The sequence below is a fragment of the Neomonachus schauinslandi genome, chromosome 14 (genome assembly GCF_002201575.2).
Source record: "Neomonachus schauinslandi chromosome 14, ASM220157v2, whole genome shotgun sequence".
Lineage (NCBI taxonomy): Eukaryota > Metazoa > Chordata > Mammalia > Carnivora > Phocidae > Neomonachus > Neomonachus schauinslandi.
This window is the reverse complement of record NC_058416.1, coordinates 37,687,439-37,711,989: the sequence shown is the minus strand read 5'-3', so window position 1 is coordinate 37,711,989 and position 24,551 is coordinate 37,687,439. Positions and strand designations below refer to the sequence as shown.

Below are 24,551 nucleotides of genomic sequence, written 5' to 3'. Positions count from 1 at the left end.
AAAGCACAGTGAGTCCTCAGGCTGAGCTGAAGTTTCCAAGTGTTTCCGTAATAGCCATCAATGAAAGCATCTCCTTTTACCCACACGGAGACAGGTAAAAAGACAGCTGAGTAAATGGGCATTAGATGTAGCAGCAGCGGAAGCTCAGTCAGAGGAAGGAGGCGGGTGGAGGGAGGGCGTTTGAAAGCCTGCCATTGGTGAGCTTACCAAAGGCATCTGCCAGTGGGACTTCAATGGAATGTGAAACCAAATCATTTTCAAGTTAAAGATAGACACAGTATACACCAGGATCTAGAAGCTGGATTTTAAACTCCTATCGCTCCCTAGAATTTGAGAGAGTTCTGTTATGATCTCTGTAGTAATTAACAATTTGGCCAAAGTTGGTTTTTCAAGTGACTGTGCTAAGAATTCATGTATGGTCTGGATGTCCTGGAATGAAAAGGATTTGGGAGCTCCTGGTGTACATACTCTAGGGTAAGTGAAAAGATTGGCTTTAAGGCACATCGCTTCTCTGGGAAGGTTAACGTTGAATTTTTCTTTGTATTTCTGTAAATGAAAAAGTGATCATGAAGATTTTCCAGTACTATAACTTTCTTACCTTTCTTGAGATATTTGGCATTTTACAAGTTATGCAGCAGAAAGAGAGTGTTTCAGCTTAGTTTTGAAATTTACTTTGCATGTCTGTCACTTCAGTTTTGCTTTATTAGCCTTACTTACATTTTCCTCCCTTAATTCCTTAAACACGCTGCCGTTATTGAATTACAATGTCAGTGGTTCTATGTCACTACCCCCACTGAATGTCACTGGGTTTACGATGCCATTGGTTGCAACTGTCTTATTGTGAGGTGGAGGGATTTCCTTGCATGGCACAGTGACCCTTCCTAATTTAAAAAATGAAAAAGGAAAATAAATAAAAGAAAGGAAAAAGAGGTGGTCTAAAGGTGGGACGAAGTGTATAAGGAGCCTTTATAAGATAATCTGTTTTTTATTAAATGAGAAAAAAAATAGGCAGTTTTCCATTGAAGAGAACAATTTATTAATAGAAGTTATTTTTTGATGTCGCCTCATTAATTCCAAGCAGGTTCTCTTCCTCCAAAAAGCTGATATTTGCTAAGTGAATGGAGGCGTTCTGTTTATGTGAAGCTTGAGAGTAGAGGAGGGAGAGTTGTCTTATTTGCTATTACCATGCTGTGTTTTAAGGATTTCAAACTTTTTTCTTTAAAAGAAAGAATGACAAACTTCAGTTCTCTTCATGTTTTGACCATGTATAGGTTTTGTTTCTTATTTTGTCGAATGACCTCTCAGCTCTGCTCTTAGAGACAGCTTTCCCAAACTTGCACAGCATTCCTTCTGAGTAAATACTGTCCATAATAGTCACAGAGGACATGGTGTGAATTGGAAATTCTACTTTATATGGGGAAAATAAATCTGCTGACGTTCTTATTACAGCGTGGGGCTGAACAGTTGTTAAATGGAACTGGCTGGGTTTTGCTCTGTCAAATAGACCAGATTCTAATGAACTAAGTCGGCTACACGAAGTACAAACAATGAATGACTTAACACGGATCTTTCAGTTTTGATAAGAATAAATAATACGCTGCGTTATGCTTCTAAAATGAAAAATGAGCATTATATGGAGAGAGTCACTTGATTTTACAACTACCGAATGATCTAGCAAGACCAAAACCAAATGTGAAGTTGGCAGGGCTCAGTTTTGACGTCCCCATCCTCCTTTCTCTGCCCCCTTTACCTCTCCCCTTCCAGTCCTCCTTATCCTTCCGGACCCCTGAGGAATATCACTGCTCAATACCCTTTTTTTCTTGCAGTCAAGACCTATCTTCCAGAAAGTTGCAGTGAATTTTCACTTCATTTCTCTACAAGCGGATGGTACCTTTGTAAATTTTCCCCAGTGACATTGTCTCCTGTTCCCCTTGCTTCACCCAGCTGAGTCCTGATCTGTTGATAGTAGGAGTGAGCCTGGCAGAAATCGTAGGTGTTTCCAAGAAATTTGTGAGTGCAAGCGTGTGTGCGCTCACCATATACATGTGAACACACACAAACACACTTCCAGGTGACTTTTACTCAAATGATATATTTCTGATTGAATTATACATATAAATAAAATTATATCAGGCTTTTCAGTATGGGGTTTTGTTTTTGTTTTCAGTGTGTCACAAGAAAACCAAAAAAGAGCACAAAATTTTAAATTCTAAAATGTAAGAATTTTAAACCATGAGGTCAAATAGTGTTGACAAGGAGGACGAGTATTTCTCTACTGCTGTTGTGTCACTCATAGTTTCTAGTCCCCTGCTGAAATTTGTCAATCTTGGGCTTTATTTCGTTGAATATAGTACACGTAGTTTTATAATATATGTCTGCTAATTCTAATATCTCAAGCATTACTGGATTTGACTGCCAGTTTTACTCATGGTGTCTTATTTTCTTGGTTGCTTAGATATCTTTGACTATCTGTTGGAAATGTATTTTAAAAATCACTTGTAAGAATAAATTGAGACCTAGTGGGGATGATGTTTTCCTCCAGAGGGGACTTTGGTTTGCTTCTGGCAGGCACCTGTGGGCAATATCAGACCAGAATTTTCTTTGTCAAAGTGCAACACCCAAGTTTCCTGAATGACCCCTGTGTAAGAAACAAGGCTGCAAATCTGTGTGAGGAATCATTTTGGGGGGGTTCACTCCTACCCTGAAGGAAGATATGGCCTTTTGAGATTCCCGAGTTAAAGTTGTGTTAGTTTATTCATGCCCTCATCTGAGGACCGTGGGCTTTGACATTCCCACAAAACCCATAAGGCTACCCAAAGTGCAGCTGGTTTCACAGATTTTTGTTCCCAATACTCATATGCCCAAAGGCCCAAGCTTTCAAAGATAAGCTGCCTCTCTTGAGTTCTGGTCTTCCAAATTTCTGTGTGTCAAAACCTCACCCTATTATTAGCTCTTTGCTGTTTCAATATTTTAAATATCTTTAGTTAGTGAGAGTGTCAGTCCAGATTATTTCATTACTGTTACCAGAAAAGCAAATTCACCCTACTACTTGTATAGTCATTTTTTTAATATACTCGTGCTAAAGAAGGTGTTAGGCAGTCTGCTAACATCATTGATGATTTGGGGTACTTTTTCTGATTTTTAGTTTGAGTTGTGGCCTTTTGGAGAAATTTGCAAATGCATGGAGGATTCATGTTTCCCAACCTTGTTTGAGCTGTCAACAATACTTAACAGTCCTTTTATTTGTCCCTAGCTGGCCCCTTTCCTTAGTCATCTCTTCAGTCTCTCTAATCCACCCCACCACCATCACTGACAGCTGTTGACCTTGACTCCTCTCACTTTCTCTTGGCCTTTATCCAAGTATCTCCACATTTTAAAAATTACCTTAAATATATTCCTTCCTTTCCATTCTCCTTGCAACTGCTCTATTTCAGTTCTTCATCATCTCACTTGGGTATTACTATGGTCTCCCAGTTGTTCTGCTGCCTCTAGGGTCTACTCCCCAACACATCTCCCACCCTGGGACCAACACACCTATCTTCTCAAAATCATAGACATGAATGGATTGCCCCTTTACTTAAAAATCTAGTAGCTCACCATTCTCTTCAAAATAAATTCCTTAGTATGTCTTAAAGGCCTTATCACAAAGCTTCAACCTATTTGTCTAACACCCTCTCCACTACTTCACTGGTTATCACCAATACTTTATTTGCACATAATTTCTGCCTCCAGAATATTCCATACACTATTATATCTCTGTGCTAGTCTATCTACCTGCCCCACCCCCACCCCAAATACCCATTGTTCATCTCCTTTGTGGATAAATCCTACTTCTTCAAGGTTGACCTCGTAAGTCACCTTCCCTGAATTTTCTTTACTTACATAGTTCGCCCACTATTCTGGGAACCTCTGATGGCAGGGACTGTGTCTTGCTCATTTTTGTATTCTCAGTAACTGACACGTAGAAACCAGTCAATTTAAGTTTAAGGAAATGAACAGACAACTATTATGAGGAAGTTTTTTCACAACAATTCCTTATTCACTTTATTCTTTTTCATTCTAAACATCATTATTCTTTTGAACTTAGACTCTTTTTCTGGAATCGTGATCATTAAGTCTCCTCTATGTCAAGTAGAGTCAGTTAAAAATGCATGTGTTTGTTTGGTTATTGCTATTTTGTGGGGAGGAGGCCATCTATTTCCATTTTTGGCAAATGAGACTCTATAACATCATTGTGATGAAGAGAAAGATCATAGGAAGTTTAAGTATAAATTACCTGTATATTGTCAGAGAGATTCACAATAACACGGAAAGTCACAGAGTTGGAAAACTGACATGTTTCAACAAATCTAGCCCACACTGCTGGGTAACACAATGGAAAAAGTCAACCTGACACAACTAGATCAAAATAATCTCACTGCACACAGCCTGAATCTGAACCATCGGAAAACACTGGATTGTTTTTCAGATCACAGTGTGGTGCTAGAAGGAAAGCAGTTGATTGCTTATGTGATATGACATTGTGACCCTAAATTTAAAGGTGGCTGAAAATTTTCGTTTGAAAACTTTAAGGATTTAAATGTTAATCTCATTTGGCTATGCTGAATTTAAACAATAACAACAACACTGCATTTAATTATTACAAATTGAATATAGTTGGTGGGAACCAGAAAGAGAGGAAATACAGCTTATTAATCTCAGGATGTTTAACTAATTTCATATTCCTCAGATCATTTGTAAATTTGTCACACATTTATTATATGCTTTTGACATGCCAACACCTGAGATTTAGAAAAATAAGAAACTTGGTTGATATTTTTTCTTATACAGGGCTTTCCTACCTCCACAAAGGAAAAAGCCCTAAAATGGATGGAGTCAGAAAATGTTTTACAAATAAATAAATAAATAAATAAATATTATTTAAATAAAAATCTTTGAATCTAATCAAATGTTCAAAGTCAGTATCTAGATGAGAACCCAGATTTCTCTATAACAAAATATGAAAATATAATATTTTCTTTTTTGCCTCATCAGTAAAAAAACAAATTAAGACTAGCTCTTGAAAATTGGTTGATTTTAAATCACAGCTTTCAAGTAACTGAGCTAATTTGTTTTATTAATTCAATAAATCTCTATCAAGCTCCTAACTTGTGACTTAACTGTGCTGGATTAAGAAATTATTCATCTAGTCCCCTTCACTGGACACTGACCCTGGAGTATATCATGTTAAAACAGTGGATGTAATTAACAAATTCCTTTATACTATTTTCTAATTTATATTCTTAATTTATTTGTGCTAATCTCCATACTTGTTAAAAAGTCACTTTGCCTTTCTTCAACAATTAGTATTTTCCTTTCAGAATGCTAAGTTTGAGGAGTCTTGGGGTTATCTTAATTTTTTTTAAATGTATTATTTAGCAGATGTTCTCTTACAGAATCATTTAAAGAGACCTAAACAAATTATTTAAAAAAAAAAAGTTATGAGGAACATGTCTTTTTATCGCATAGGAGACTGTGTTGTATCTTAATATAAAGTGTAAGTACATTTATTTGCATAAATAAAGTTGGACTTTGCGTTCTTGCAAGATGAATATGGTGTGAAGATGACTCAGGGACAGCCCGAATCACAAAAGCTTTGTAAAGCTTCGTGTATTCTAAAGAGGGCAATAGCTATTTTTACTATTTTTCTTTTTTAGTCTCATTTTACTGTTTGTACCTCATTCCTATGTAATGTAGTAGCACATAGGTTTATGAGTGCCGAAAGGATGAATTCACTGAGTTAATCATAGTTCAAGAACACAGATGCTAATTGTATTAAGAGATGGAGATTAATTTTGAATGAAATCTATCTTCTAATAAATATGAACTTCCTAGTCCTAGACTGTTCATTGCCACTCATTTGTAGAAACATATTTACTCATGAAAAGATGTTGTTTTTAACACTTCAGATAAGTGTAACAATTCTCTTCTAAACAGCATCCAATGTTTTATACTATTTGGTAGGTAAGAGACATATGTTATTTTCTTTTATATACAATAAAACTAAGATGCAGACATAGGAAGTGCTCCAGATATACTACGTGTAGTTTCCTGAGGTAACAAACAACCCCTAAATCTCAGTGGCTTATAAAACCCAAGGTTTCCTTCCCACTCATGCAAATTATCTACTGAGGGTTGGCTGCCGGCCCTTCTCCAACATTGTAACTTTCACCTGGAAGTGACCTGTGTTCCTTGGCCAAAGCATGCCATGTGGTCACACTTAACTTCAGTTGGGTGAGGAATACAATCCTGCCACATGCCTGAAAAGAGAAAAGAGCTGGAATTTTTATGAAGACCTCTAATAAATTCCATACTAATGGATTCTAGGCAGTCCCAAACCCCCAGAAGAACAAAGATCTAGACTCAAGTCTTAGGCAGTATTCCCTCCTTATCCTCGGTTTAGCTTTCCTCGATTTTAATTACCCCGTGGTCAACCGGGATTGGGGAGCAGATGATCCTCCTTCTGACCAGTGGTCAGAAGGTCAGTCAGTCATAGCCTGTCGCTGTGTCTCAAACCTGTGTCGCTCACCTCACTTCATCTCCTCATGCAGGCATTTTATTGTCCCAAATCATCACAAGAAGAAGCATGAGTACAGTACAATAAGAGATAGTTTGAGAGAGAGAGAGACTAAATTTACATAACTTATTATCATACATTGTTATAATTGTTCTATTTTATTATTTTTTTAAGATTTATTTTATTTTAGAGAGAGAGAGAATGAGTGGGAGAGGGAGAGGGAGAGACTCTTAAGCAGACAGTGTGGGGCTCAATCCCATGACTCTAAGATCAGGACCTGAGCCAAAACCAGGCATACCTGTTCTATTTTATTATTAGTTATTGTTGTTAATCTCTTACTGTGACTACTTTATAAACTGAACTTTATCGTAGTTGTGTATGTATAGGAAAAAACATAGTAGATCGAGGGTTCAGTACTGTCTATGGTTTCAGCCATCCAGTAAGGATCTTAGACTGTGTTCCCGTGGATGATGGGGGACTACTGTATACCTGTGAACAGGTGCCTTTGCAATTTGTAGGCAATGACCTGTAATCTGATGCTAGCATTTTTTCTCTTCTTTCTCTTTTTTTCGTCCTTTCATGCTCATCCCCACTAAGGCGTTTGGCTCCCTAAATCTTTGCTCTTTCCTGAGTGCCTGTGACCTTTCCTGCCACTGCTTTTCCAATTCTTGGGAAATCTCTCAAGAAGTACTATCCATGAATAGCCTTGGGAAGAGAAAAGTGCCTCTGATAGGGCAATTTCTATAGATTGTAGAGAGCAAAAGTATAACGTTACTTCTACACTTTCCCATCTCAAGAACTGATCATGTGTAGCAAAAGAAAAAAATGGAGAAAAAAGCAGTGGAGTATAATCCATTATAGCCCCAACCCCCAGTATTTACAAGGGCAAAATAAAAAGACTAGGGTTAAAGAAAATGCCCCCAGAAGAATGGTGATATATATATTACATATTAGAAATGCATCGTTTTGAGTAGGATTTACACCACTCTAATACTCTTTTTTGTTTTGTGTTTAATTTTAAACACAAACAAGGCAAAACTGAAGAATTTGAAGATTAATGAGATGCTTGAAAATTGGAAAATTATTAAGCCAATGTTTTAAGGCCTTTGGATTTTTATTTAAATCAGCAAATCCAATTTATGTTCTTGGAAGCAGCAATTCAAGGAAATGCTATATGCCAAAGGAAAAAAAAAGATGAGTATCCTGGGTCAAATGAAGTTGGAAAATGCTGTATACCATATCTCTCTCGGAGATTTAGGTGATCCTCAGCATTAGGGGGTTCTTAAAGTCCAGTTTTTTTCAAACCAGTGTTTCTCAAGCTAACTTGTATATATATATATATATATACACATATATATATATATATACACACACATATATATATACATATATATACACACATATATATATACATATATAAAACATATAATTTGATTATAAACACAATATGCATCAACATATATCAATATTTATATATATTTCTCATATTTTAATATACTTTTTAATACACATTTTAACATACTTTATAAATTCTTGTTTAAATCACCCCTTGTTCATTGTATTAATAATTAAAAGTGATAATGTGGCAGCTCATGTAATATTTTGAGAACATAAAGCTGAGAATTTTAAAGGACTTTAAAATATCTTGACTCTTGGGTACTTTGTATTCTCCTGATAAATGGCAATGATTTTAAGCACCAACAGAAATTAAATTTTAAACTGGTATGGCACCCAGTAATATTTGTTTAACTTTAGTGGGTTGTATAATTTGTGATGCAGCCACAGTTAAAGAGATTGGCTGTATTCATCAGAATCCAGAACTCTACAGGGATTTGTACTATTTTGCCCATTTCATTCAAAAATCTAAAACTGTTATTCCATTTTAGAATATGACTACACAGGGCGCCTGCGTGGCTCAGTTGGTTAAACGACTGCCTTCGGCTCAGGTCATGATCCTGGAGTCCCGGGATCGAGTCCCACATCGGGCTCCCTGCTCAGCAGGCAGTCTGCTTCTCTCTCTGACCCTCCCCCCTCTCATGCTCTCGCTCTCTATCTCATTCGCTCTCTCAAATAAATAAATAAAATCTTTAAAAAAAAAGAATATGACTACACATTATTAATTACAAGATTTAGTTATCCTTTCTTTATGAAGACCTCATGAAGGGAAGAGTAATCTTCAACTTCAACATCTGTTTCTTCATGTTTTTTTGGTCACCTCCTTTAAGTTCAAAAAGCTTAAAAAGGAAAAGTAAATTGTTGGGTTTCAAAAGATGCTCTATGAAAGTCACCATCTATGGGAATTTTTCACGGCAAGAAAGGTAATAGACTAACACAAACAAAATGTCCATTTTTTTTAAATGTGTGTTATATTCAATTAAGTGCTGTGACCGCTTAAAATGAACCAATTGCTCCATGAACTTTTATACTATCAGCAATTCTAGTCAAAGAAAATTCTAGATAAGATGTTCACTGATTAGTATCAGGGTGTTCAGGTGTGACAGGGAGCATGTATCCTTTCGTCACCTCATCCTATCCTGTAATATTATTCTGCTTTTTCTTTATCAACATTTTAGTTCTCCTCCTAACATTTTAAAAGCAAGAGATAATTTTTTGTTTGTGCATTTTTTTAAAAAAGAAAATTACCTGTGAAATATACCTTCTTTCTGTATCGTACAAAGAGAAATCATTCAATCAAAGGTGTGGGTAGCATCAATTCTTAGCCCACATTTCTCCCCTGGTTTATTTTTGTTTATATTTTCCCCTGGGGTTCTGATAAGATTCAGAAACCATAATGATGTCAGCAACACCTCTAAAAATCCATTGCAGGGGAATCTGAAGATCTCTTCTCAACTCTGCAGGGCTGTTCCTTTGCAACTTTCTGAATAGCCACAAGGCAGAACACTCTATTGTTTGCCAAATTACAAAGTCAATTATATCTACATTCTGAAACTGCCTAGCACCTAAAACATTTGGCATGCTGAAAAATATCCTGTGTAACCATTTGCCAGACGCCAGAACATAAATCTAAATTACTTAGATTTACAGTATTATAATCTCTCCTTTAAAATGACATGAGGGAAGTGTTTAACTTAATGAGGCAAAGGATCCTGGTGTTCAAGTTACATTACATTTTTCATTGCACAAGGGTAAATTATTGCTTCAGTCTCCTAAATGGTACCCCAGTGGCCTCAAAGACACAAAGTAGCTTCCAGAAATGCCCACTTTTGTCTTAGGCAATAACTTACTCCATGAGAGTATACTTTCTGAGAATTGCCCATAACATTTGTTGCAGTTGGCTGAATTTCTTGAAGGTCATTCACAGACGCTAGCTGAACTTGACTTTTTTTTAACTTAGGAACATTGCCGTGGTAAGTCTTCAGACATTACCATACAAAAGGGAAACTGATGAGCATTTTTGTTCTGTCTAAACCATTTAGAAAACAAGCAAAAAAAATTCTGAGTAAGAAATGAAAGGGTGTAATATTTTTTCTTAGCATTTCTCCTCTGATCAGAGTTGCTAACTTCTTGAAATAAATAAGCACCAATCTATTGGGGTGGCCTATAAAGATTTTGGAATGTAATAATTATATTGTTCTATATTTGCAAAAAGAATCTTAATCCTATATTGAACACCATTTGTATGAATCTAAATGTGTGGGGGGAGTTTTTTAAAGCAAGCTTTACTTTCTAATAAGGCGATATAGGAATTTAATTAAAACAAAACAAAACAAAATACCCTCACCATTCAGTTCTGCAGCATTTGGGTAAATGATAGAGCTTGACAATTTTCAAGGGAGAGACGTTACTCCAGGCTTTCTGCCAAACCATTCCTGGTACTCTGATGACAAGAGATGAAGCAAAGGAAAGAACTGCTGTCTGGCTTAGTTAGATATGCATTTGCTAAAAGAGAAGCCAACACATTTCTTAGGTAAACCATCAAAATTACAATTTAGAAACACACACACATCCACACACACACTACGCTTTTACAAGTCTAGGAATACACACATTAAAATAGAATTCTGTGCTTAAGGGGAGCATAGAAGTAGCAGACACGGCTAGGGTTGACTGGATCTTTTCTTTATCTTGAGTGGTTTTAATATACAGCCACATTTCTTTCAATGACCTCCACGGAAGGAATTAAATTACTCGTATCTGGACAAGATTCAGGATTGCCCTACATGGTTACATTCTAGCAACTACCCAAAATCTCTCATTGATAAATGAGTGGATTGTGCCGCTATTTTCTGTGGTTTATTTACATGGTTTGGACAAACATCTGTTTTCCTAAACTGCTAAAAAGCAATTTAATGTAATAGTGATATCAGAAAATAATCAGAGCACGCATTTTTATAGGAACAAGACTGAAATGTTTTAAGTTCTTTGGAGGGAGGGATGTTGAGTAAATGATTGTATTTGCATATATTATTTTGACCACTGGAGGGCTCTCAGATTTTTTTCTTACTTGAATTCTTTAGAAATCTATTTGATATAACTGAAACTTCAGTAGAAGAAATTTAAATCTTGGCATTATAAAGTCTATATAGTCTCCCAGCCCATAATTTGATATATATTTTCAAAGTACAAAATGAAAGAAAAATCAGATTTAGTTAACTGTATTCTTTCATTATTTCACAACAACAACAAAAAATCACAAATAAAAGAGAAAGGAACGATGCCCTTTTTTTAATAATCATGTCATAATCAGGACTCGTGTCTACATGATCCACAACCTGTATATCAGAGTAAGACATTCATAAATCTCAGAGTTAGACCCTGTATTTGATGTTTTAAATGACCTACACCCTGCCAAGTCCCTGTCTTTAAGGAGTGCCCTAGGAAGACAGGTACATATGGTGATAATTTTCTCATAGTGTAGGAAATAATAGAGTGTTCAGGTGCCCAGAGAGGTCCTGAAGGAGGTGATACCTATATTGGATCTTCACAGGTGAGTGGGAGTTATCTAGATGAAGAAAGATGGAAGGGCATTCAAGATTGAAAAACTAGCATGAGCAAAGACCAGAAACAGGTGTATAGAGGGGCGCTCAACTGGTATTCTAGAGTTTGAGGGTACAGTGAAAGGAGGTGATTTTGGAGAGGTCAGTAGGTACCCAGATGGGGAAGGCCTTTTATGTCATTTCAAGGTTTTTTCCTCCATTCCTTAGAGCATTTAGTGCTTCTGAAATCCAAACCCCTTCCCCAAAGGAAACAAAGCAAATTAATTAATTAATTAATTAAAATAAAAACAATAAGTGCATAATCACAGGAAGATACAGAGCCAGAGTGTCTATATACATGGTCTGCCATGTATATCAATTTCTTTGATTTCTCATGTATTTGCATTTTGCTCCATAAGAAACCTCTGTTTCATTTGGCATCAAAATCTTTTTCTCCAAATTTCCAGAAAAATGCACCATGCCTATGTAATAGTTTCTCATTCTCCCAACACAGTGATGATATGCTTTAGAGCTTCTTTTGACTACAAATCGCCTTTGTTTGAGAAGCACGGCTCTAGGTACTAAGGGTTACAAGAAATTGATCACCCTGGGTGATGATTTTAAAAAAGGCAAGAAAGGAGGCAGAGAAGAGACAGAATATTGCAATAGTCTTCTCATTAAACATAATGCCTACTTAGATGGGATATTATTTTCAACACTGGGGAGGAGGGGTTTTCCACATTGTTTTTAGTTTAATTCATTATAAGCCAAATATTCTCTAACCTAGTTCTAAATTGGACATTCTAAGCAAAGTTTATATAAAAAAAGAAACCACACATCATCATCTTCTCATAGTTTCAGCTCTTCTGCTCTTCTGAAATACTGTGAGTGCCTACTAAAAGAGATGAGAGAAATATTTGTCCCTGTAAGCAGCACACTTAGCACAGAGGTGTTTGTCCTAAAGGGTCCCTCCTATCTCTTCTCATGGCCTCATGGCATCTTGTGGCAATCTTCCATAAGCACTCAAACTTTGGAGTCCTGCTGGACATTTCTTCACCAACTCACATAATCCACCTTACCCAGTACCAATAAGTCAGAAGATAGAGAATTGCATAGATCAACTAGGAGAAAGGCAAAAGAGGTACCATTCTGATACTCAGTGAGAAAGATTCTTTTCAGATGGCTCTGTTTAATAAATAGTGAAACTCAAGATGAAGGACTATAGCAGTGTAAATCTGAAAGTGTCTGTGACTCTAAAACCCTATGATTTGAATCACAAGTGGCTATGAGCCAAGTAGGTAGAACCCAGAAGGCATCCCCAATCTCTGATGAGGCTACCCAAGCATGCTCTTTTGGCAGATTCGATTACAGTTTTAAATCTTATAAAAAGAGCTGTGCCATATCCTCCTCATTTGATAGAGTCTAAATAACTGGATTGGCATTTAGGTGAATTGGGGACATGTTCATGTGCCCAACCCTACAGAAATATAGGCAGCCTGAGTAATGAAGATGGTATGATTTTTTTCTCTCACAATCAGGAGTGGCCTTAATAGCCTTTACAAATTGCTACCAGGAAGAAAGACTTTACATTAGCAATGCTAAAAATAAAATACACATCCTCTAATATTCAAATGAACAATACTAAGTAACCCTACTAGGTCAGGTGAAGCATTTACACCCAGGAGGGCCCATCAGTATGTCTTTTTACTCAAATATTCAGGTATTTGACAAAAGTCAAATATTGAATCCTTTTGTGGATTCAGGTAGTATAATGGTGAGAACTACTCAAAAATTTCTAGGCCCAAATTATTTCTTTCATGCTTTATGGGACTTAATAAAACCACAAGGTCAGATGCAGAACTTCTTTCTTCTTTTTTGAGGAAGAGTTTATCCATCTCTTTGTGTATTAGAGTGACCCACCTCTGTGTGAGAGTATAAGTCAGGCTTCTTAAATTTTCCAATAGAATGTCAACTCTGCTGCCTTTTCACCTGCTGTTTAAACATATAGATCTTTCTTCAATCAACCATACAAAATATTGGCACTTTGAGCAGCTGCCAAAAAGATTTAACCTTGAACGGACTGTGCTAAGATTATATGCCAAGACATCTCTAAGTGCTGTAGTAAGTTGGATCACATACATCAAGCTCATTGTCTTCCATTCTTTCCTCCCCCCACCATACACATGTAACATCATTACTGAGTAACTGTTTAATTTTGTGCCCTTGACCACTGTTAAAGTTTACCATACTACATGGCACTCTGGGAAAATAAAGAAAGAATAACTTTGAACATCTGCAGTAATGTTATGCTACATATTGCTCAATAGCTTCAGAATAAGGAGCTATATACCACACAGTGCTCATAAGAATTTGTGCCAGGAAAAAGTTTATCTCTCAAGATAAACTTGGAAGCTTTCTTCATTGTACAAGGAAAACTATATAAGCTCTCCATTTCCTTTTTTTTTTTTTTTAATTTTCTGGCTGTCTAGATTCTTAGAGCTGAAGTAAATGCACAGTTCTATTAATGATCTAATTTTCAGTGCTTGATATAGATGTCTTAAAAATTTGTTTCTAATTGTACCTTAGCAAAGCTCAGTTTACTTCCTCCTTCATAATAGCATTCATCTCTGTCATTAGGGTGTGTTTCATGCTTTCCCCACTTGTGATCTCTGAGGTCAGTGACACCACCCTAATGCGCCCCTCTTTCTCACCATTGAACAGACAGTAGTATTTGTTGAGTTAACATTACTTTGCACTGTCTTGTATGTTCTTAAGAGTGAGATACTCCATTTTGAAAATAGGAAGTAAAATTTTAAACTAGCAGGAAAGACTAACAAGACTGTGGAGAATATGGAATAAATAAAAACAGTAACATTTCTTAGGAGCATCTGAAACCCATTTTCTCCACAAAGCCTGGTGACAAACTTACATGCCCATTCCAGTTTTGGACAGAGTCTATATTTATTATCAGTCAGGTCACATTTTATTTTATTGAGTTTTATTTTCAGTGAGTTTTAACTTCCTTGGAGTTTTGCATCAGAGGGCTTTTGACAGAACAGTTAAGCAGTAAGGTCATGCTTGATTACAAGGTGTTTATGTCATCAGTTTGTTCTATTCTAGCAACCAAGGCTATTGGTCAAATATGTGAGGACACTTCTATAGGCGAAGGAAGATGGCGTCTGTGAGGCTGTCTTTATGAGAACAGGGATGAGTGGACTAACCATCATTCCTACAGGCTTGTGTTTCCCTCATGGATGTCTTTGACACCGAGGAGACTAAGGCTGGAGTGAAGAAGTAATCGTCAAAGACCAAAACCAATCCAGTCTAATTGGCAGTCTGAAACCCAGGTCTCCTCATTTATAATCCAGAACTCGTTCAGATACTCCTCAGATGTGCCTCATAAGTTCTCTGAAACAATGTGTTGAGGAAAAAAAGGGTGACCCAGCATTTCCTCATTGTTGAGATGACCACACAGCACTATTTGGGGTTGTGGGGTAGAGTCATTTATCTCTCTTGTGCCAGTGGAACAGTTTGCTTTGAGGTACATGTAAAAAATGGGTAGATCCAGAGGAATGGAGATGATGAGAGGACATCATGAATAGTAATGCACACTCAAAAGGGAAATATATATTTTAAATAGTTGTGACAAATTATGATAATAAAATAATATAAAATTAAAATAAAAGGGTTGCAGAGCTTTACAAACTCAATAGTTTTATTTTGATTAATTTTACTCTTTTAAAACTGTGAGCTCAATAACCTTCTTTTTAATAGTGTAATTATTTCTCAAATTTGTATACATTGTTTGAATTTAATAATTAAAAAAATTAAATACTCTAAAAAAAAAAAAAAGAACCTATGGTAAATCTGCTCAACAGAATATTATGTGGTCTTCTATGCATTTAAGCTTGCTGTACATTTCTTTCATGAGCTACATCAAATATCTTCCTGTAAACTGTCTGATGTTGGTTTATCTTCTTTAACTTTTTTATCCTTGTCTGCTAAATGAGCATAATAATAGGGCTACCTTCTAGGATTTTTGAGAGGATTCCATGAGATAATCCGTGTAAAAAAAACTAATGAGCTCAGCATATTGCACATAGTAGAATTATATCTATGGAATGTGTTAATGATCGGTAAAATAGGAATGTCCTAATGTAACAATAACAACAAGGACACAAAATTGTGCAGTTATCATAATTATGTAGATATATTGATTTAAAAAAAACCTAGAAGGAAACATTAATTGCAGATATCTTTAAATCTTGAGATACAGGAGATTATTTTCTTCTTTGTAATCTCCTATATTATACAAATTTTTTATAAAGCACACAAAAAATATGCTTAAGGAAATATAAAATTCATAAAAGTAAATGTCAACCTGCTAAAACTCCTTCTTTTGGATCTTTTCTTTTTTTTTTTTTTTTAAGATTTTATTTATTTATTTGACAGAGAGAGACGCAGCGAGAGAGGGAACACGAGCAGGGAGAGTGGGAGAGGGAGAAGCAGGCTCCCCGCAGAGCAGGGAGCCCGATGCGGGGCTCGATCCCAGTACCCTGGGATCATGACCTGAGCCGAAGGCAGACGCTTAACCGGCTGAGCCACCCAGGTGCCCGCTTCTTTTGGATCTTAACAGTTAGATTCTTGGAGGGAACTGTCATGTCTTTATTTGCTAACGCACATTACTTACTAGTGTACATCTCATATACACTAAGGAAATAGTACCATTTGATTCTAGCCCAAATCCTTTCTAGCCTTATAAACAAGTTCATTCACCTGTAATGAAAATTTAGCAGGTAAAGAGCGATGTGGTCCTATTATCTGAAATTTCCTCCAGCCTCAGGTGTTGAGACCTATAAATCTTGATTCTTAGGTGTTCATTTCTTTCCCCAGAACCCGCGTCATTCTTTTAACAGAGAAAAAGCTCGAAAGAATAATGTATTCTTGAAAGATGTGGGGGTGTGGAACTGTAGTAATGTGGCACTCCAGACTCCAAGCATATTCTACAGTACCTCATCACTACAGAAATAAAAAGAACCAGGAAGAATCTTCTTTGCTCATGCTCTGATTAGCTATATTGAGGAGCAATAAACAAGGAAAGGTTGTTGTCGTTAATTTGCAGCACTTACACTCATCAGTAAACGTTATTACTCTTTGACATTTTCAGTGCTGCTCAGCTTACCTATAAATATTTCCCCACCAGTACACCTTGCTCTTACCTTAAAATTATGAAACACTATGTGTATTAATCTAAATGAAGATATTATACCCATGAGAATTAATCATGACTGGGAGAGCTCTCAGTGCATCAATCAATTCTAATGAGTCAGCCTTCGTGCTATATTCTTATTGCCTTTAAAAACAAGTACACATAATTTTATGAGAATTTACACCTCTGCACACCTCCCCCACCTCTTTGATAACACAATTTTCTAATATTATGCTGGATTCGGAGAAGCTCATCTCTGGACTACATTACCAAGTTCTAGTGCTGGGAGAGGCTTAGACACCAGCTAGTGACTGGTTCACTCTGTTACTTTTATAAAAGAGGAGACCATAGCCTACAGAGATGAACTTTGTCCAAGAATGCAAGAGTTAATAATAGAACCCAGTCCAATTCTGTTCTTTTCTATCTTAGAGCCTTTTAAAAATCCATGACAACCTTTCTTTGGCCCTTATAATAATAATTTGTCAGCCTAAGCTACTTTCTCTTATGAAGTTCATCCTGCTTTGGAATATTTGTAGGCAATACCATGAAATCATTTTTGATGAGGAAAAAACTAGGGAAGAAGGATTAAAAACTAGTTCATAAAACATTTTAAATCAATGGTGACTATAAATCACTCTTTTATTCAAACAGCATCAGATAATTCTCTATACATAGAGCAGGCAAATGGAAGTATGTCCTTCAAAGGCTGGAGCGGACAGATCGTAATTCCATGACTAGCAGTACAATTCTCTCAGTTTCTCAGTAATTTCTTTTATTATTCCTTTCTGCCTGTGTCACTTTGGGAGGCTTAAAACAAGCCATTCATCATTAGGAAGTAATATTTTGATGTTTTCAAGGGCTTTGCGCTGTGGGTAAAGAGAGAACTTCAAATTGAGTGTCATGTTGAAACATAAAAAATAATTACTTGCAATCTTTACTTAGCATTTTTCACTTTCATAAAATCATTGGTAAAATGAGTGACCCTTGATAAGAAAATCTGTACTTTTTTCAAATTCCCTTTTGCATTCATTCAATCTACTTTGGTCACCAGCCATGTACCAATTACTGGATGAGGTCTGTGGACACAATCTCTGTCCTCAGGGAGCTCACAGAGTGTAGCGGAAAAGCATATACACAAGCAAATTGTCATGATTTCATGTGACAGATGCCACAACATAAGCCCTAAAAGGCACAATAGAGAGGGCGGAGGATTAATAAGGGGAAAGATAAATGAGCTGAAACTTGAAAGATAACTCCGAGTTTGACAGGCAGATTTGGGAGGAGGGGGTGCACAATACCAATGCAAAATAATATTCTAGAAGGAGTAAACATCATTTAAAAAGTATTGGAGGAGTAAGAAAGTATGATATTTGTAGGTAACTGAAATGGTTTAGTATTGCTAAAGCATAAAATATGTCGTAGTAAGTGGTACACAGTAAGACTGAACAGATAGGGAGATGTATCATAAAAGGTCTTTCAGACTATATTAAAGAGGTTAAAATTTATACCAAAGCAATGAGAAACCATTCAAGAATTAAGATCAGGCAATGGCATAGTCAATATGACTGTTAGAAAAATCATTATTGCCATAGTTTGTAAGAAAGTTCAGAGGGCAGGGATCCCCTAACCAGGAAGAACAGCAAAGAGGCAATATACTACAAATCCCAAGCAAGAATCATTAGAGCCCCATGATTTAAGGAAGTTGCAGTGATAGTAGTAGTGAGAAAGGAAAAGGAGGATAAATCTAAGAGATATTTCAGAAATAGAATCAACATGATTTAGACATTGGGCAGGAGGCCAGGAGGAAAAGCAAGTCATCAAGGGGAGAGGTTGACATATGGAAAGGATAAACACAGTGGCTTTGGACATTTTGATGGGAAGCTTTTGTGGGATATCCATGTAAAGATTCCAGTAAGCAGTTGGATAAATATGAAATGTCTTGTGTAGAGACATTGATTTAAAAGTCATTTGTATGTAGGTGGTTAAAGCTACGAAAAATGTGACTGATCCAAGGAGATGTATACCAAAAGGAAAAGAACCCTGAGGAAGAGCCCAGTGAACACGTTAGTTGGGTTGAGGAAGAGGAAGAGCGTCTTCAAGAGACATTGGGAAGCATTAGCCAGAGTGACATCAACAAAATGGGGCCTCCATCTCCCACAAAGAGAAGCAATTACTCAGCTCTCCATAAAGAAAATCAGCCCTGAAGAGTCTAGAGTCCACCTAAGAAACTTTAGCAACACAGTGGAATAAAAAATCTGAGAATAATCACATAAAAAGGCAAGGAAGACAGCTTCATTTTGTCTCTATCATCCCATCCCCAAGCCAGCTTTGCTCAGCACAGAGAGAGAACTCCCCAGCTGGAATGAGGACCCTCACTAGGAGGGGAAGCATGGGTAAGTGGCCACATTTTAGAGAGGGTGGCCAAATGGGAACCCAAATTAAAGGACATTTTTTTAAAAATATCAGTTTTAAATAGGACAGACTTGAAAATATTTGAATTGCTTATATAAAAGAAATTCATGGAAATGGATAATTTGAAGACTCAGAAAAGAAACGGGGAATTGATAAAGTTCCAGAAGAGACCTAAAAGGGGAACCCATAAAACAGATATTTGTGGGCAATACAGCTCATGTCTCACAAACCAAGATGAGCATTGCTATTGTGTTTGGCGTATGATTTTTTTTTTAATTTTGATTAAAAAGAAAACTGATATGGACTGATTAAATTGCTTTGGGAATTATTTTCATGAAAATATCATTTAAAAAAACCCTTCAGCTATATATTGCAAATTTCAGATGCTGTTGTTTCTTGATCAAGGAAAGCTAGGCAGATACAATGCTAACCTTTGTCCAGAAAGATGTTCTGCCCTCACTTCCGCAAATGATCACATTGGGTTTGATACAAGATTTCTTAAAGATCATATGTATTATGACAATATATATTCAGCAGAAAACATTTTCAGAAAGAACTAATTACATGGGAAATGGCCCTGCATCCTTAATACAAGAATCGAACTGGCCTACAAAGACATTGCAGCTAACTCGGGTTTTCAGTGAACGTGTTTTATCCTTAAAAGAACAACTTGAATTATTATCAACAAGCCACACTGGTTTACTCCAAAATGCCAGTTTGATATATATGACAGGGGTAACATCAGACTCTCTTGAAAATATGAAAGATTTTTCTTCTTAAAAAATACCATGGTATAAAAAACGTAGCCGTGTGTTCAGACCCATGACAGGACCACCATGGGCCAGAACTCCTGGGGGCACCATTTGCACAGAATAAAATGGAGTTGCACAACAGGATAACCCTGCTAGCATAGGGTCAAGGACCAAAAGATTCAGGCCTCACCCAAATAGGGAATAAAAATCTGATTCAGGAACCAGAATCTGAGCCTCAAGTAAGACCAGACAGATAAACTTTGCAGGACTTTCATTTTGGTTTTGCAGAAGCTGCCGTAACATCAGAAACAAATCAAAGGGAACTCTGTTCATACCGTATAGTCCCCAGAGTTGGATTTTTAGAGATTCTTCTGGCAGATGGAAGTGCCTTTTCTAACAAAAAGCATATTATAACTATTTTGTTCTTGTTTGCACAGAGGCCTTTACTTGATCTTTCTGATCCTCTGTTTCTCTAGCCAGTTTTTACTAATTAGTCTTAGGAGGTCAAGGGCATTGTTTTAGGAGAACATTCTAGTCTAGAACTAGTAACTGCAGTTAGTACAAATAAAAGAACATAAAGGGACTAAGGCAAGGCTTTTCTATCCTTCAGTTAGTTAATGCATTCATTTATTCAACAAACACTTCTGAGCACCTCTTGTGTGGCAAGCCTTAGTGTGCTGTGTACTGGCCATGGGCCAGGCCAGGGAGACTAAGAGAAGGCTAATGGTTCAAGGGATAGAGCACATGCTGAGAGAAGGTATTATGTGTAGCAAGAAATGCAGGCACGTCACTGAATGAGGCATCAGTGTGTTTTCTGAAAGTTGCATTTTTAAAGCCATAATTCTTCCAAATGTGTTGAAAATTGTCCTCAGAAGCTATTTTAACTTTACACGGATGCAGCACTTTTATAACAGGAAAATGTTCATATTTTCAGCTCAAGTTCTTAAGTGGGGAAAACATGACAGATGCTTTTGCTAAGCCTAGGAGATTGATTTAAACTGAATTTTAATTAAAATTATTCAAAGGACCAGTGAAAAGCTTTCACATGACCGCCTGAGAACTTCAAAAGTTCTGCTCTCTCCAACAAAAGACATCGTGTCATACTTAAATCAAGATAGCAAGAAAAAAAGAGACTAATCAGTTATCGACTGGTTATGTCGTGAGGTTTTCCTAAACGTTCTTAAGGAAAGATAATTTTCATTTTACTTTGCCAATTACAGAGATATTAACTTATAAAGATATTAAAGTCAAGAAGTTGACAATGATGTAAAAATCTTCTGCTGAGAACTGCATTAACACATTGATTTATGAATGTTTCTATAAAAATTACCTACTATGTGCAATATCTACGTTTGCATTTTTGATATAGAAAATGCCTCTGAATGAATGATGGTCTGACAACACACTGATTAATTTATATTTATATTTAGACTTTAACATTATTTTTTAATAAATGAGGTAGGAGAGCATCAAACTGTTATTTTCCTCTCATATGCCAAATGTCAACATTATTTCTTCAAGTCTACTCATTTTTAACCATGGAAATATTTGTTCCTCAAAAAGAGAGCTAATAGGAAATGGTGCCATATTAAACAAAGTTGAAATTTAATAGAAACAATTAGCAACCCCTGTTAAGTTCTTTTTATAAACAGTGCTATCTCAGGTATTTTGAGAGATGAAAAGATGAATTAGGTTGGCAACTCATCTGCAGCTCACGATATACAGTGGGAAGGAGCTGTGATCAGTGCTTTAATAGCTGAAGAAACAGCATCCAGGCTGAAATTACTGCAGAGAGCAGAGAAATTAATCCCAGTTGGGGAAACCTTCTAAGTGACGTACACTGAATAGAGTACAAGGTGCAACAGGGAGCAACAGTGCAAACATACAGCATGACCCTTTCCTTCAACAAATGGATCCTCTTCTTGGGGAGTTAAGACTGACATAAAATAGAGGACTATATAAATGGAGAAAATGTAATGTACAATTATGTACAAAAGAACAAAACGTCTCTAATCTAAAAGTAAAGGCTCTGAGCATTCAGTAGAGGGAGAAGTTGGAATTGCCTGGAGAGACTGAATGATACCTGGCAGATGATGGACCACAAGATAGGCTGGGAAGTGCTAGAAGTATTTGCAGAAGCTGCAAAAGGGAAAACCTGAAATGATGAAAACAATGAACAGAAAGGACTGACCACAGCCTGTTCCATGCATGACCTTCAGCGGCTGACCTGGCTGAAGCAGAAGACCTGTTTGGGGGAGCACTGGAAAAACAGAGTGGATGCCTAAGGAAGGGCTGGATGGGGTTACATCATGAACTCCACAAAATGAGGAATCCCGACTTGATGTGATAGGAACAGGAAATTTTTGTAATTTGTCCAGCAGCCTGGTGACACATGGAAAGCAGCGAGAAAGACAGACTAGAAAGATGAGTCTGGCAGTTATTGCTTTCCTGAAGAATAGCTTTATATAAAGTTCCTCTAAACAGTTTGGAAGCTGTAAAACATTAGACAGATGTACAATGTTATTATTACCTTAGACACATACAGAAAACTAATGAGTGTGTATATAATCCTAACACTTGCAGGAGTGTCCTCTAGAATCTAGCAACTGAGAGACTTAGAAGAAAGCGTTTAGTCAACCTGCTCTACCGTAAAGGAGGAGGTGAAAAACAGATATAATGGATTAGCATTTGTTAAAACAATGTGAGAGAAACAGAAGGGAAATGTGGCCTGAAAAGGAAGATTTATGTCCAAAAGGACCTATCTCAGATATTTTAAGAACCTTCCGAAGGTGACCTGCAGTTGGAAAAAACAAAAACCCAACACCTTCCTTTCATAAAAATTTTTTTAAGGAAGAAATATCTTTGTGAGTTTACAAATGGGTTGTCTCAACTCTAACACCTGAGAGGAGGCGGACCCCACAGGTTGCCAGCAACGAGCAGAGCACTCACTATGGGTAGTCATCAAGCCCTTAAGAAGAGAAAATCAGGGCAGATCCATTCAATTTCCGCCCAGGACACAGAAATAGATCTTAGTGATAAGGAGGTTATAATGTAGCTGATTTTCCTAAGACTTTGATGTCTGCTGTACTTGGCATCCTTCTGAGTAAGCTGCGCAAGTACAGTCCATGGGTCTTACATGTGGGCATAGCTGATGAGGGTTTATAGCCAGATATTACTTCCTGATTAAGAGCTCATCATTGGGCACCTGGGTGGCTCAGTCGGTTGAACATCTGCCTTTGGCTCGGGTCATGATCCCGGGGTCCTGGGACTGAGTCCCACATCGGGCTCCCTGTTCCACAGGGAGCATGCTTCCCCCTCTGCCTCTGCCTCTCTCTCTCTCTCTCTCTGTCTCTCATGAGTGAATAAATAGAATCTTTTAAAAAAGAAAGAAAGAAAGATCTCACCATTAAAATGAAAACATTTTTATGTGGCTGATAAACTCAGTGGTCAAAGGTTGGTGCTAACGGTGTCCAAGTAATGAACTTTCCCTTGCAGGTGTTCTCTCTTTGTCCTGGAGTCACTTACCAGCTTGGCTCACTCCTTCTCACTGAATCACAATGCATATTATCACGAGAGGAGCTGAGCATGAATGGTAGTACAAAATAAATCCATCATCGCACTAGAAGAAAAAAAAATCCCCTTAAATCCTGCTTAGGCACAAGTCTGCAAAGCAGAGTTGAGGCTAACAGTCAAAAAGCCTATTGGTTCATTCAAAATCCCAACTACATCAAGAAAGCTGATGGTTTAACTGACTTGAACTTTTTTTTCCCCCACTCGATTAGTGAAAACAATTTACCCTAATTTACCTTTGAGACCAAGGATATTTGTGTGAGCACATATGACAGCTGGGGACCCAACGGTCTTCCCAGGTATTATCTGTACCAGTTGTGTTTGCCTTCTCTTATCCCACTGCTGAAATTTTCACTGTTCTCTTCCACCCAGGAGAGCTCACTCTTCCCAGCTCCCGACAGCTCCTTCTTAATCCACTCCTTCCAGGTCCCTGGTTTTTAGAGCATACTTACGCCCTGTTGCCTCCTCTTAGCTAATGTCTACATAATATTCAAGATCCTAAATTTAGGTCTACAAATACCAATATGTCTGAGGGATCAGAAAGGGGCATGGCATCTGTGCAAGCCTCTTCTGTGCCTGCAGATGACTCTCAGGCCCGTGTCATGCCCTGGCCCGTGTTCTCTGGCCCGTGAGTCTCAGGAGTATGGTGCCTCGCCTGGGCTTCCCATGTCCAGGAAGGAAGGATGACGAACTTGAACTGTACCGATGCAGCTGTGCTTCTTGAAAATTCCACCCACAGCCCGGCCTCTCTCTTTCAGATGTGTGCTCAGCCTGGGCAAAATGGGAAAGGTTTTCCTTAAATTCTGCATTCTGTTTCTCTATTACTAATGGCTTTCCAATGCTACTAGTATTTCTTCTAACATTAGCAACTTTTAGGAATTTCTTTGTACATCTTCTGTCTGGCCATATCTTATTTCTAAAAATATGAATTGTAATATTTAAGAATAATCAAGTTTTCTGCGATAGCTATTAAATGCTCAGGTGTTTCTTTAGGTTACTTCTTTAGCTCTAATAAAGGGCATATAACATTCTTCTTATGTATTCCTTCTCTGCTAACCATAATCTTATTTTAGTAAAATGGTTAAGTTAAAAAATAGAAAGGAGCTCTGTGTCAA

General features: G+C 37.1%; 1 protein-coding gene across 1 annotated transcript in view; it reads left to right on the top strand.

Moving 5' to 3' along the window:
- Nucleotides 1-298: 298 nt before the first annotated feature.
- The window catches only part of DTNA (dystrobrevin alpha), a 241,645-nt gene continuing 217,392 nt past the window's right edge, over nucleotides 299-24,551 (top strand). The window contains exon 1 of the mRNA XM_021686304.1: nucleotides 299-474. The gene's annotated coding sequence lies outside the window, so the exon portion shown is untranslated. The remainder of the gene's footprint in view (nucleotides 475-24,551) is intronic.